The sequence below is a fragment of the Macaca mulatta genome, chromosome 6 (assembly GCF_049350105.2).
Source record: "Macaca mulatta isolate MMU2019108-1 chromosome 6, T2T-MMU8v2.0, whole genome shotgun sequence".
NCBI lineage: Eukaryota > Metazoa > Chordata > Mammalia > Primates > Cercopithecidae > Macaca > Macaca mulatta.
In genome coordinates, this window is record NC_133411.1 from 16,612,137 (window position 1) to 16,626,530 (window position 14,394).

The window sequence follows — 14,394 nt, forward strand, 5'->3', positions numbered from 1 at the left end:
AGAAAAAATAGGGATAGAAAGTTTATTCAAAGGGATAATAATAAACAACTTCCCAAACTTAGAAAAGGTATCAATTTCCAAGTACAAGAAGGTATAGAACACCAAGAACACCAATATCAAGCATCTTTTGTCTTCACAAAGAAGACAACCTCCAAGGCATTTAATAGTCAAACTCCCAAAGGTCAAAGATAAAGAAAGGATCCTAAAAGCAGCAAAAGAGAAGAAGCAATGTATAATGAAGCTCCAACATTTCTGGTAGCAGACTTTTCAGTGGAAACCTTACAGGCCAAGAGAGACTGATATGACATATTTAAAGAGCTGAAGGAAAAAAAACTTTTACCCTAGAATAATATAGTCAGTGAAAATATCCTTTGAACATGAAGAAGAAATAAAGACTTTCCCAGACAAACGAAAGCTGAGGGATATCATCAACACCAGACCTGTCCTACAAGAAATGCTAAAGTGAGTACTTCAATCAGAAAAAAAAGAACATGAATAGGCAATAAGACATCATCTGTAGCTACAAAACTCACTGGCAGTAGTAAGTACACAGAAAAACACAGAATATTATAACACTATAACTGTGATGTGTAAAATACTTTTAAGTAGAAAAACTAAATAATGAACCAATCAAAAATAGTAACTACAACTACTTTTCAAGATATAGACTGTCCAAGAAGACATAAATAGAAGCAACAAAAAGTTAAAAAGCAGAGGTATGAATTAAAGTGTACAATTTTTGTTAGTTTTATTTTTTCTTGTTAGTTTGTTTATGCAAGCAGTGTTAAGTTTTTATCAGCTTAAAATAATGGGTTATAAGATAGCATTTGAAAGCCTCATGGTGACCTCAAATAAAAAAACATACAAGAGGTACACAAAATTTAAAAAGCAAGAAATTAAATCATACCACCAGAGAAAATCACCTTCCCTAAAAGGAAAATAGGAAGAAAGAAATAAAGGAAGAGAAGACCACAAAACAACCAGAAAACAAATAACAAAATGGCAGAAGTAAATACTAACTTATCAAGAATAACACTGAATGTAAATGGACTAAACTTTCCAACTGAAAGACATAGATTGGTTGAATGGATGAAAAAGAAACAAGACCCAATGACCTGTTACTTATAAGAAACACACTTCACCTAAAAGACACACATAGACTGAAAATAAAGGGATGGAAAAGGATATTCCATGCCAATGGAAAGCAAAAAGCAGCTGGAGCAGCTATACTTACATCAGACAGAATAGATTTCAAGACAAAAACTATAAGAAGGGACAAAGATTGTCACTATAAAATAATAAGAGCACCCTAATATGAAGCAAATATTATTAGAGTTAAAGAGAGTGATAGACTCCAAACAATAATAGCTGGAGATTTCACCACCCCACTTTCAGCATTGGACAGATTTTCCAGATAGAAAATCAACAAAGAAATATTGAAATTAATTTGCACTATAGACCAAATGGTCCCAACAGATATTTATAGAACATTTCATTCAATGGATGTAGCATACACATTCTTCTCAGCACGTGGATCATTCTCAAGGATAAACCATATGTTATATCAAAAAACCAATCTTAAAACATTCAAAAATTTGAATTAATATCAAGCACCTTCTCTGCTACAATGGAATAAAACTGGAAATCAATAACAAGAGAAACTGTGAAAACTATACAAACATATGTCAATTAAGATCTAAGAAAGTGAGTGCAAACCAAACCCAAAATTAGAAGAAATAATAAAGATTAGAGCAGAGATAAATGAAATTGAAATGAAGAAAACAATGCAAAGATCAATGAAACAAAAAGTTGGTTTTTTGAAAAGATAAACAAAATTGGCAAACCTTTTGTCAGACTAAGGAAAAAAAGAGAGAAGACCTAAATAAGTGAAATCAGAGATGAAAAAAAGACATGACAACTGATACTGCAGAAATTCAAAGCATCATTAGTGGCTACTTTGAGCAACTATATGTCAATAAATTGGAAAATCTAGAAGAAACGGATATCCTAGACAAAACCTACCAAGATTTAACCATGAGAAACTTCAAAACCTAAATAGATCAATAACAAGTAACAACATTGAAACTGTAATAAAGTCTTTTAGCAAAAAAAAAAAAAAAAAAAAAAAAAGGCCCAAGGAAAAGCCCAGTATTTGATGGCTTCCCTGCTGAATCCTACCAACCATTTAAAGAAAAACTGATGTCAGTTCTACTCAAACTATTCCAAAAAAAGACAGAGGAAGCAGGAATACTTTCAAACTCATTCTCCAAAGACAATATTACCCTGATACCAAAACCAGACAAAGACACATCAAAAAAGAAAACTACAGACTAATATAACTGATGAATATTGATGCAAAAATCCTCAACAAAATACTAACAACCCAAATTTGACAACACATTAAAAAGGTCATTCATCATCACCAAGTGGGATTTATCCCTGGTATGTAAGGATGGTTCAACATATGCAAATCAACCAATGTAATACATCATACCAACAGAATGAAGGCCAAAATTTATATGCACATTTCAATGAATGCTGAAAAAGAATGATAAAATTTAACCTCCCTTCATGATAAAAACCCTAAAAAAACTGAATATAAAAGGAACATACCTCAACATAATCAAAGCTATGTATGGCAGACCCATAGCTAGTATCATATGAAATTGGAAAATACTGAAAGCCTTTCCCCTAATATCTGGAACATGCAAAGATGCCTACTTTCACCACTGTTATTCAACATAGTACTGGGAGTCCTAGTTAGAGAAATCAGATAAGAGAAATAAATAAAGTGCATCCAAATTGGAGAAGGAGAAGTCAAATTATCCTTGTCTGCAATGATATAATCTTATATTTGCAAAAACCTTAAGATTCCACCAAAAACTATTAGAACTGATAAATTTAGTAAAGTTTCAGTATACAAAATCAACATACAAATATCATTAGCATTCCTATATGATAACAGTAAACAATCTGAAAAAGAAATCAAGATAGTAATCACATTTACAATAGCTGAAAACAAAATAAAATACTTAGAAATTCACTTGACCAAAGAAGTGAAAGATCTTTATAATGGAAACTAGAAAACATTGAGGCAAGAAATCAAAGAAAACACAAAAACATGGAAAGATATTCCATGTTCATGAATTGGAGAATCAATATTGTTAGAATGTCCATACTACCCAAAGCAATCTACAGATTCAATGCAATCCCTATCAAAATACCAATGAGAGGCCGAGGCAGGTGGATCATCTGAGGTCAGGAGTTCAAGACCAGCCTGGCCAATATGGTGAAAGAAATCCTGTCTCTACTAAAAACATAAAAAATTAGCCAGGCGTGGTGGTGTGTACCTGTAATCCCAGCTATTGGGGAGACGGAAGCAGGAGAATCACTTGAACCTGGGAGGCACAGGTTGCAGTGAGCTGAGATCGCACCATTGCATTCCAGCCTGGGCAACAAGAGCAAACCTCCATCTCAAAAGAAAAAAAAGAAAAAAAAAAAAAAAAAAAAAAAAGACTAACAAGGCACATTCCTTGCCAATCATGACCCATGGTCATAAGATGTTTATAGCTGAGGAAACAGCCTAAGATACCTACAAAAACACACCCCTACAAAAGCAAAAAGTCCAGATGTCCCAATACCCGTAACAATATATGCTTTCAAGATAATTGTAGTTATGCTTTGATGTATTCAAACAGTAGAATGCCAAGGATCCTTTTCTTTAAATCAATAGAATAATAAATTTTGACATGCTGTCAGCCCATGTGCACATAGGGACAGCTTAGTTTTGTCTTTATAAGAAAAACTTAAAACGGTGCACTCCTCCTTTTGCTTTCTGAGGATACCCTATGCTGTAATGGAGTAGCTTTCAGTAAACTATCTCTTCTCACAGCACTTTGTAACTTGCCTTAAATTCCTTCCTGCCTAAGATCCAAGAAACCTCTCTTGAGGCCTAGATTGAGACTTCTTTTTTTCTTAGTAACAAAACCAACTTTAGAAATGAAGTTGGTGAGAAGTTGTCAGATTTCATATATGTTTTGAAGGTAGAAACAAAAAGATCTGCCAATGGATTTGAGGTGTGAGAAGACAGGAGTCAAGGATGATTCAAAGGTTTTTGGTCTGAGCAAATGGAGTTAATATTTACTAAAAATAAGGAATATTACAGGAAAGGCAAAGGATTTGATTTGGAAATTCGTTAAGTCTGAGATGTCCAGTAGATATCAAAATGGAGATGTCGGCCATAGAATCAGCTATAAGTATTTGGAAGACAGTGAGAAGTACAGCTGGGAAATAAAGCTTCAAGTTAGTGTATAGATGGCATTTAAAAGCATGATACTCAGAAAGATCTCTCAGGTGCCAAATATATAAAGAAAATAAAAGTGAGCCAGAATTGAACTCTGTAAGGTGGACAGGACAGTTATTGTATATTACAAACAAGAAAACAGATTTAGAAAATTTAAAGAATTTGCTTAAAGGAGAGCAATTAGGAAGACCCCAGGATTTCAAATTAGTTCTTTGGCTTCCAATTTCTTTCTTGTTTTAAATAATGCAGTGTCTTTTTTATAAACCTTTCTGTAATAGGAAAAGTTTGATCAGTACAGATGGATTCTAACCTATTCTCTTTCTTACTGTTCCTGATTAAAAGATGTAATAACTAAAAATAAATTGAAATTTTAGTCATTTTATGGACACATGATTTTTTTCTCTGACCTAGTATAATAGCCTAAATTGTCACATTTATCCATATATTTACATCAGAAATGAGTTTGCATTTGAGACAATCTTAAGTAAACTTCATCAGTTCCAAACCTAATTCTGGATTTCATTAAAATGAAGTTATGCTCTGAAAATCTTATCTGATGGTATCTTATTGATGTTCTTCTCATTCCCATTTTGGGAATGGATAGCTTATGGTTGGTTTATTGTATATTGTCTTATGCAGCTGTGATTCTAATACAGTTTTGGCACACAGTAAGAGCTTAGTTAATGCTAGTTGTTATTAGTAGTATTTTCAAATAACAGAGAACCTAGCTGATGCCCTAGCTCTTCCACTAGCCCTGTAATTTCAGATGCTATGTTTTCTATGAAATTTTGTTGAATCAAATACATTTCACTTTCCTGCTTAGTACAGTAATTGTGTAATTTAAAAGTTGCACACCACCACAGCATGATTAAATTAACAGCAACAGCAAAAGCACTTGTCTTCCAAAAAGGAAGAAATAAATTCTAGAAGCATAACTCCTAGAACATTAGAATGGAAAGAGACTTTATAAATCACTGATTTTAACTGCTTCAGTTTATAGCTAAGTAGAGCTTTACACTGGAGGAAACTGAGGCCTAGAGGAGTCTGGGTACAGGCCAGCTGGGACTGGAATTCCAGCCTTCTGATGTCAAGTGCTAGGGCTCCATCCCCATATGACAGAACAAAGAAAAGAAGGTGGTAAATTAATGCATTTGACTGGCACCCTCAAACATTTCATTATAGTATAGATTTAGAGGAGAACAGAAAATCAGGAAAGAAATGAAAAAGGCAAATTTTCTGCAGTATTTGGGACTAAAAAGTGTTTTAAGGAGCACCATAGCCAAAGCATAGGAAGCAAACCCTATCTTCATCATTCACTTACTAGGACATCTCCATTCCTTATGCCTTCATTTCCTCTTCTGTAAAATGGAGATAAAGATAATTGGGCTGTTTCGAGGATTGAATATAGTGAGATCCACAAAACATTTAAATAATGCTTGACACATAGTAAGAGCTTAGTTAATGCTAGTTATTATTAGTAGTATTTTCAAATAACAGAGAACCTAGGCTGATGCCCTAGCTCTTCCACTAGCCCTGTAATTTCAGATGCATAAATGAATGTTTCTGAGCTTCCGTTTCATGCTGTACAATGGCATCATAGTAGTTTGCCTGCTGATCTTATGGTGATGTCAAGCACGAGGACAAAAATGACAATGGTAAGAACAAGGGTCCTGAAAGGGAGAATATCATTTTAATAATTCTTATTTCCATGCACTGTGTGTGATATTCTCTTTGTAAATACCTTGTCTGAATACGTTTTTAGTCATAGTGTTGACATGATTATTACTATATTAGTTGGAAGAATTAACAGAGCAGCTTGTTTCGATATTGAAGAAAAAGATACAGGACGCTATTAAAGACCAAATATTAGAAGTTTAAAGAATGTAATCTAATAAATTATTTTATATCAAATGAGATCTTCCTAAAGTAATTAGTGAAAAGTACACATTAATCTAGTTTTCCTGGCACAGTGACAAGTCTAATTAGCTTGCTTTTTAAAGCAGTTGGATGGGATTTATAAAATGTTAAAATTACTGAAAGAGTATGGTAATTGTGAAACTTTTCCGTATAAATACCTTTTGGAATATGAAAATGGGGCAGAAAATAATTTTTATTAACCAGTGGATAATTAAGAATCAGAAGCCGTGATGCTTGTTTATGAGTTCCATTTGAATTTTCTGTAGGCACTTTCTTCATTTATGCTTCATTTATTTCATCTTTGAAGGTACTGTTGATTTTTAGCTCTTCTGCTCATGACACTGAATTATGAGGCTTGCATTATAAAAGCTCCCCTGAGTTAGTAACAGAATATTAACTATTGTTTGAGATAGTTACCCTTGTGAAAATACTATTTTAATTGAACAAAGGAAACATGATTAAAATTACAAAACACAGGGTGGTGGAGTATGGCATACTTTTATATATTTATAGTCTTACTTTTTAGTGACATATTCATTATATTTTTATGTGTAATTTTCTTCACAGTTTTAAAAATTAGTCACTTTATCACTCAGGTTACTGGTGCCTAATGAAAAATTTCACATAAAAGTTTGAGTTAAGAGGAGTAAATACTAGTTCTTTCTATCATGTCAAAAATCAGACATATCAGATTTCCATACTGATTTCCAATGAAATATCTCCTCCTAAAAGGAGGCCTGTAATGAATGAGGGATAAAGCAGGCTGCTCGGTAGGTTGTTCCCAAGGCAAAACTGTGATATAAGTAGGTCTTGGCATCTGCTTGTTTCTATTTCTGGGCTTGTTTCCCATTTTCTTGGTCTCTGCCTCAATTCTCCTTTGGCAGGTAGGAACTTCTTTCCTCTCAGCCTGTCTTCCCTCTCAGTTTTATCAAAACATGGACTAAAGAAGGGCTTTGATTTCAGTCCATTTTACTCTGTGTGAATTGAAGCCAGTGAATTATTTTTCCCATGGTTACTTACATTTGAAGTCTTAGCAACAAATATTGAAGAAAATACTTTCTTCTTTTTAATCTACATTTACATCCTTAATAGGTAAAGGAAGCATATTTTTAAGCAGAAAATCAAGTCTCCCTTAGTGACTCCATGATCATGCATTTAATGCTTAAAATGGGTAATGATGACCAGCATCATAGTGAGCACTCCTATTCAAAATGCTGGTGGGATAAAGAGAGGAGATACATGAAGAATTTTGCCTTTGAGAAACAGAGGCATATTTGAGAAATCTTTGGGATTTTTTTTGAGAAATCAGCATATTTAGTTCTGATTGAAACTCTCAAGCTTACTTTCAGATCTTGTTCTTTTGAATTTTATCTTTTTTTAAAAGATGATAAACAAAGCTTTTTATTTTATTCATTACTTTTTAAACTTTTATTTTCAGTTCAGAGGTACATGTGCAGGTTTGTTATATAGGTAAACTTGTGTCTTGGGGGTTTGTTGTACAGACGATTTTGTAACCCAGGTACTGAAATGGAAGAGAACCACGATCTGTATCCTCTTTAGTTGCTTATTTCATTGAATATGTCATTAAGTTTTATTTACATGCTCACTCTTCTCAGAGACAAAGAATGGTGAGTGAGAGTTATATAATATGTAAACAAGAAACATTTAAGAAGAATGACCACGTAAATATGGACCATTTGTTTCTGACATACAGTTGTCATCTCGTTAACTTAGACTGTCTCTGATAGGCAAATACATTTCAATGGAAAGGTAAAACACTCTACCTAGAAAATGATTGTTGGAAAATCAAATATGAAATCTGAATTATTCGCAAACCAGAAAGCTCAAGATTTGTGCTCTCACCACTAGTTTAACTCTGCCCCCTTGTGCGCACAGGATGCATTGAGATGGGGCCAATAAGCTTCCTAGAAGACAAGGCAAGTCCAGTGTCTTTCCTTAAAGGATTTGATTTAAATCTCCTGGAAAAATCATTTACAATTTCTGTATCTTATAGAATAATTTTATAAGGTATTCATTAAATAATATGATAAACATTCTGTGGAAAAATAATAAACTACATTAAATTATATTTACGAATAGAACATCTCTCTAAAATTTGTATAAACTTTACACTCTACAGTGAAAATGATATCCTCAGGAACAACTTGTGCTGCAACAGACCAATGGGTGAAAAGATAAGACATATGAATCTATACCCAGGTGATTTTTGGTATAATTCCCCGTCTTACCTCTATAATATTCTCAAGTATGACTGTACTTCCTAAAAGAGAAAACATTTTGACTTAAAATTCTAACTTAACAAAAGATTATTTGTTTTTTTCTAATACATTTACTACAGTGCTTTAAATACCAAACAACTTAAGTACTCATTAAAGTGAACTCTGAAGTACTCAATTAACTTTGAAAGCGAATTGACTTTTTATAGCAAAAGCCTTAACAGTGTACTGAAGGGTTTGTGATATATGTAGAAAGAAAACAACAATAGTAGCCAAAGATGGAAGAGGCTGCAAATGGAAATAGATGGTTGTAAGACTCTGTTATAGTGAAGTGATATAATGTTAATTTAAGACTTACTATGATAAGTTAAAGATGTATAATGTGATCCCTTAATACATATATAGCCAATAAAAAACCAATAGAGGAGATAGAATAGAATACTAAAAAAGTATTTGATTAATCCAAAAGAAAGTAGTGGTGAGGACTAAAAGAATTAAAAAAAACCCAGAAGGAATAACAAGAGAGCATAGCAAGCTGATAGAATTAAACAAGATTCCATTAATAATTGTGTTCAGTTTAAATAGGCTAAAAACTTTATGTAGAAGGTAGGTTGTCAGACTAGGTAAGAAAAACAACATATAAGTATATGTTGTTTATGAGAGAGTCCCAATAAATATAAAACAAAGCCAATGGAGAAGTATAAAATACAATACACTAGGCAAATTCACACATTATTGCACAAACTAGACTTCAAGGAAATGTGCTTTACTAGAGGTAATGAGGGTCATTTCAGAGTGATAAAAGGATCAATTCATCAGGAACATAAAAACATGAAATGTATACACATAACAGAGACACTATGACATAAAAAAAGGCAGAACTTAAAGAGAAACAGAAGAGTTCACCGTAATAGTTGGAGATTTTAGCACTCCACTGTCAATAATAATTAGAAGACATATATGAAAATCAAAGCATTCAGATTGATGAACAACTATAATGACCAACAACAAAACCATCTAGAACATTGTACTCAATAACATAGAGTACACATTCTTTTCTAATACATGTGGAACATTCATCAAGACAGAATACATGACAGGTCATAAAACATGTTTTGATAAATATGTAAGAATGGAAATACACAATATAGTATTCTGAACATAAGAAAATTAAATTAGCAATTAATAAATAAATCTACAAAATAACAAAATATTGGGAAACAAGCAACCATTCTTTAAGTATGAATTAAATAATTCATTAAGTATGAAATAAACATTCATTCAGTATGAATTAAATAATATGAAGACACAATATATCAAAATTTATAAGATGCAGCCAGAGCACTACTTAAGGGCAAAATTATGGCTATAAATATGTAGATTAAGAAGCTATAAAAATAAGCCATAAAAAAGAAACAGAAATTAAAAATAAAAAACACAGAATTACAAAAATAAGAAGTAATAAATATGAGTAGAGATAAATAAAAGAGTAAAACATGAATAAATCAATAAATTTGATATAAAAATAATAAAAGTAAGAATAGCCTATCTAAATTTGTTCTCCCCTGCAAGGAAAACAAAACAAAACAAAACACAAAGAGAGAAAAAACACAAACTACTAATATCAGGAATGAAAGATAACACTTCACTACCAATCCTGCAAGCAATACAGATGACAGAGGAGTATCATGAATAATTTTGTGCCAATAAGTTCAACAATTTAGATGTGATGGAAAAATTTCCACAACAAGCACAAGAAGAAATTAAAAATCTATATACCTGTGTCTATTTATAAATTTGAATTTTTAGTTAAAAATTATCTTTCAAAAAATTGCCTGGCCCATAGGTTTCACAGATTAATTCCTTCAAACAAAACACTCCTCAATTCCTTTCATCAGGACATATATCCTTGATACCAAAACCTAAAAATGGCATTACAGGGAAAGGAACTTATAGACCATTATCTCTCTTGAACTTAGATTCAACAATTCTCAAAAATTTACAAATTAAATCCAAGAATACAAATAAATGAATAATTCATCATGGCTAAGTGGGGTTTATCCCAGGAATGCAAGGTTGGCTTAACATGTCAAAAATCTTTCAATGGAATTTGCCACACTAATCATAAAAGGAAAGGAAAACATGACCATGTTTATATGTGCAATGAAAGTATGACAAAACTCAGCACACATTAATGATTGAAAAGAATTCTTTCAATTTTTCTGTATATTTTAAATATTTTTATTTTTACTTTTTATTTTATTTTTAATTTTTTGAGATGGATTTATTTATTTATTTTTTCACTCTGTCACCCAGGTTGGAGTGCAGTGATGGAATCTCAGCTCACTGAAATCTCTGCCTCCCAGGCTCAAGCGATCCTCCCATCCAGCCTCCCAAGTACCTGGGACCACAGTTGCATGCCACCACACCTAGCTAATTTTTTGTATCTTTTTGGTAGAAATGGGGTTTTACCATGTTGCCCGGGCTGGTCTTGAATTTCTGAGCTCAGGCAATCCATCTGCCTTGGCCTGCCAAAGTGCTGGGATTACAGGCATGAGCCACTATGCCTGGCCTATTTCAAATATTTTAAAATATACTGTTGGGAAAAAAATTGTAGAGACATGATTATGTACAATATTATAAAAATATAATTATCCTTAATTGATCTATAGATGCAATGTAATCCTATTAAAAATACCGGCAGGGTGTTTGTCTTTTTTAAGAAACTGTTTCTAAAGTATGTTTAGAAACACATACACACACCAAAAAAAAAAACAGGAAGAATGAAAACAAAGAACAAATTTGGAGGACTTACCCTACCTGATTCAACACTTACTATGAGGATATAATAATCAAGACAGTGTGATCTTGGTCTAAAGATAGGCATGTAGATTAATTGAGACGTCAGAAATAGATTGATCCATATATAAATTTCTTTTTTGATAAAGACACCAAATTAATTCAATGTGGAAAAGGAACCTTTCAACAAAAAGCTCTGGAGCAGTGGATATCTGTAAGGAAAAATAATAAGCTTCAGTTCCTGCCTCATGTAATATATAAAATTAATTATAAAGTAAAACAAAAATTGTCTAGAAGAAAACATAGCAGAATATCATTTTGACTTTAGAGTAGGCAAAGTATTCCTAAACAGGGTAAAAAGAGACAGACATGTCTTTTTTCCTATTTATGTTACAAACTGTAAGTGCTTTTATCCATTTTAATGGCTTGCCTGTTCCCAGCATTATGTGGATCTTCAGCACAAGCTTCTCACTTATATAACAAAATGCAATTTTACTGCTACGGGACATATTACATTGGAGGTGTAATGGTAACACTCAAATAGATATTCAAGGTAATTTTTAAGGAAAAGCAGAGTGAGTTAGAGTGCTTTGGTCAAACTTCCAAGGAAGTGAGACTTGAACCTTGCAGGCTGGTTTATCAGTTTCCTATTGCTGCCGTAACAAATTACCACGAACTTAGTGGTTTAAAACGCAGATTTATTCTTAAAGTTCTGGGAGTCAGAAGTCCCAAATCAGCTCACATCAAGGTGTCAGCAGGGCTGCATTTCTCCTGAGGCTCTAGGGGAGGATCTGGTTCCTTCTGGAGGCTGCAGTATTCCTGGTTCATCTTCCTAACCTCAAAGTCAGCAATCACATAGCTTTGTCCTCTGCTTCCATCTGTAAATGTCCTTCTCTGACTGCTTCTCCTGCTTCCTTCTTTCACTAATAGGGATCATTGTGATTACATGGGGCCCACCCAGTTAATCCAGGATAACCTCCCCATCTCAAGATAGTTAACAACCATATCTGAAAAGGTCCTTTCGCTGTCTGGTGACATAGTCACAGGCTCCAGAAATTGGGGTCCTTATTCTGATGATCATATCTGGATAGAATTAGGATAGCTAGAGAGGAAGCACCTTTTAGATCATAAAAAAATGAGTATGCTTTCATTGCAATGAGGAAGCTTTCTACTGGGTTAGAGTCTCACACTGGGAGGTAATGAGAGAATGAATCAGCAGAGGGGTGTTTCAGTGGGCAGCCAGGTAATCAGGAATATTGCTTTCCAGGCACAGCAGTTTTTTTGACTTTTCTGGTCAATGGGAGTATTTTGAAGTTTTTAAAGTGTGGAATCAAAGTTCCTGGAGCTTTATAGCATCTTAGGGGAAGTCCTGACCCCATCCTGTGCCTTCAGGCATATGAAGTGTGATGAAGTTCATTTTAAAGATAAGACCACAAAAGTCTAGCTGTTGCCTTACCTGAGGCATAATTGTGGAGTATTAGCTAGCCTTGTTACTGCATGAAGAGTGATTCTGGTTTGGAATTGGTGATACAAATTGTCTACACATTATCTTCAAGGGTCATTCATTTGTTAACTTTTCCTGTGGCCACATAAAGAAGAGATGAAATGTGTCTGGGCTTTTCTGCCAATCAAAACTTCTCGAAGTCACAGATACCAATTCTAATGACAGTCAATTAGCATGTAATATTTTTATATTCCATGGGAAATAATAATGAACCTTTGAAATCCATCTGAATTCAAGGGAAATTTTTTAGACCGCCTGAAAAGAATGCTTGCTTGGTCGTCAAACTCTGAAAAGAATTTAATGCTTGTGAATATTTCCAGTCTTCAACTTTAACAAATTTCTTCTTAATATTGTTACTCTTTGGAATTCTGTCCCTTTCTTGTGCCTATTTAAACACCTCACCTCATATTTTTAGAATTCTCTATACTAGTATGGCTAACTATGAAGTCTTGCATATTCATGGCTATATATAAGATTTCATTTGATGAAAAATGGAATTGGAAATACAGGGTTAAAGGAACTTACCACTTAAAATAATTTAGGAATTAATGTCTTTAAGAAAATAGTAAGAAGATTTCGTGTTTTTATATAGTTGTCCCTTTTGATGCCTTTTTTGGTATGATGTTATTTCAAAGTTGGTTCTGAAGTATATACTTTATGATTTTTACATCTTTTCTTCTAAATACACATTCATACATTTTGTTTACCATCTTATGAGAGGTATCTGCAATTTTTTATATGTATAAGTTTAATATCACTTATCAACATTGCTCTTATACCCAACAAGTTTTTTATTCTCAGTATTAGCACAATACTTTAAGTAACGTATGTCTCTTGGTTTAACACCAGGTACCATACCTATCAAAACTTCTTTTGTACAGCTATATTTTTCTTTTCCCCAAACACCTTGCAAATGTTACTTTCTAAGTACAACCCAAGACACAATTAGTTTCTAAGATACCAGTATCATTGTTGGCAAAACATAACAATCTAGGGAGTTGCTTATTGAAGGATGGATAACTCTACGTGTTTCCCACAGTGGTGTGGGAAAATAATAGTGCATCAGGTAAGGTTACTGCAATATTGAAGAACTACTAGGGAGATTTTTTACCCCTTGGGGCTTAATTTTTATTCATTTCAATTCAGGTGAAATAGTGTCCCTTCAGCATTGGTTGGCACATGAAAGAAGATTAGCATGTAGAAACCTATATATCACTCTGTATCATGAAATGAGGAATGAAGAACTATGTCCTTCTTAGGTCCTTGAGCTCTAATGGACAAAATGTGGTAGCAGAAAAAATATGGGCCCCTAATTTTCAGCAGGAATCATTTTTAATAAGTCCATGACAGTGGATCTTCTTCACCCTGCAACCGAGACTTCGGACCACTCCAGAGAGATGAGGAGGAATGGAGAATTGTTGTTCTTCTTCTGGTGCATTTGCTCACAACTCCACACATTGCGAACAATCAACTTTCTTCAATGGATGAAAGACAACTAGCAAGGGCCCTTTGACAAAGGATGGCAACGGGCGATGTGGCAGGCCAGGAGTAGTGATGGATTATCCATTGAGAAAAGTGATTAGATCAGCTCCTTTAGATAATGGATTATTGCTACATTCGTTCTGCTTCCAAAT